A 2,323-nucleotide genomic window follows, 5' to 3' on the forward strand; every position below is an offset into this window, starting at 1 on the left:
AGATTAGTCGCTCTGTCCCGGCTCCCACCGCCACGCGTCCAGACCACCCCACCACAGGCGCTCCGTCCAAACACGAGGGACAATCCGAGGGCCGAGGGACTCCATCCACATCCGCCACTCCACCGAGACACGCCGCAACAGCAGCAAGCCAGAGAAAAAACCAGCCTAACCGGCAAGGTAGATGATATTTACCAAAGTTAGGATAACTTATGGTCGATGCTTGTATACACGCCATAGGGTGCTTGTGTGCTGTTGTTTTTCAAAAATGATGTCCATCATTTGCGTCTTTGATCTTCCGTTTATGTAGCATACAGAGTAACAGCAACACTAAAGCTGAGGTAAATTTGGTCAAAAAAGACCTGCTGATGCCTGTAAAGCCAAATGGGATGTATTTTCCTGCAGCGATACTGCACAGCTATATACATCTACTACTACATTTTTGCTGATTAGCAGGGAGTTTTTCCTCTCCACCTTTTGCTCAGGATGGGAGAATGTGATGAAGTGATTCAACACAATCTGCTGGCTCTTTAGATTGTTCTTTTTTTTTCATGTACAGTGCCCTGAGATGACAACATATGTTGTGACTTGGCGCTATATAAGTAAACTGAATTGAATTGGCAGTTAAAAATCTCTGAAGCGGATTAAAAATGACTTTCTCTAATAGAAAACACTGATCATTAGGTACTCATCTGTACCTACAGAAGCTGTGACTGAAGGTGGAGGGAGTCATTGTCGTCTTTTTTAAATAAAGTAACTGTTTTTTTCCTTGTTGTTTCATGACCTGGTTGCTGTGACAGACTCCGTCCTGATCCAGAGGCACTTTGTACAGTCCTGTCGACAAATCCTCAAACCGTTTTAAGGATTATTAAAAATTGAATAAAACCTCCAGTCTGAACCCGATACGTGCAGCTGTCCTGTTGTTTCTGTTACACAACACCGACTCTTGGCAGAGACGTTTTCATCTCATCAGCATGAATTAAACCAACAAGGTCACCATCCTCCGTCCACAGAGGCTGCAGACTTTACAGAGCTTCAAATGTCAGAAACAGTCTGTCTGTGGCACACATTGATTAGTCTACAGTTTGTCCTTCCACTGCGACACTGCGCTACAGTCACTCGAAACAAAAACCTTCAGCCTGAATTAGGTTTTATTCTAAGTTTCAAGGTTCATGTGTAAATAACTTGGACAAAAAGAGCTGTGATAMTTTGATGGTTGGAAATGTTGCCTGTTGTCTAAGCTTTCCTTGTGCAGTTTCCATGTTCTTCCAMTGCATGTGTGGGTTTTCTCCAGATACTCTGGTTTCCTCCCACAGATCTAAACCATGCAGGTTAGGGTTAACTAACAGGGTCTAAAACATGCATGTTGTGTTGCCTTCAGGCTCTGGCCTCATTGGAAACAGTGATCTGTGATCTCAGTGGATCTGCCTGGAAATAACGATTAATGAATTAATGGAGACAAACAGCAGCTCTCTATGATCAGGAAAAGAAGTGAAGAAAGAAAATGAATGAATTTTGTTAGAATTAAGTTTTTACAAGTGATAAAAACCAAATGGCAGCATAAATAAAACAATTATAGAATTTAATGACAAAACTTCTGACATCCCAACCTTTCAACTAAACAAAAGCACAAATATAATTATTATTCATCTTTCAGAGTTTTTTATTCTAATCAGCACCAAAAAAACAATACTTACAAATTACAGCTGTGAAGAACTCAGTGTTTTATTTGACCAGTTAAACAACGTGAGGCTCTGTGGGAGGGGTTCATTTGACAGGACTACATCCTCCTCACGGTTAAGAACTCCTCTGAGATATGTCAGTATTTTAAACTAACAAATAAATGAAATGCTTTTAACATTGATGTTTTATTTGATTGTTTTCCTGAGGGCTGCCATGTGACAGTGTTCCCCTGAGGCGTGACAGGACGGGTCTGCAGCTGCAGCCGGCAGCCTGCTGACTCGCAGTGACACACACTGATGAGTCAGTCATTTATCTGAGCGCCGTCGACAGAAAGCTCCTGAAAAGCAGGGATTCAGCTAAAGCTAATCTGTCCAGCAAGGCAGCTCTTCTGTCAGTAATCTGGGATACATTTGGACCAGAACAAACCATGGATTACTATGAATGAAGCCCTGCAACTACTAGATTTATAAACTCCCTCTCCTGGTGTCTTCATGTGGTTTGTTATTGCAGCCAAGGTCCAGATCACCAGAAACAAACAGTCCACTCTATTAAAGGCATCCCTGATTATTTGTAACATTAGACTTTATATGATAAACATATATTTTAACTGTAAAATAAATACTGCAAAAATACTGTAGGATGT

This window comes from Austrofundulus limnaeus, unplaced genomic scaffold (assembly GCF_001266775.1).
Source record: "Austrofundulus limnaeus strain Quisiro unplaced genomic scaffold, Austrofundulus_limnaeus-1.0 Scaffold388, whole genome shotgun sequence".
Taxonomy (NCBI): domain Eukaryota; kingdom Metazoa; phylum Chordata; class Actinopteri; order Cyprinodontiformes; family Rivulidae; genus Austrofundulus; species Austrofundulus limnaeus.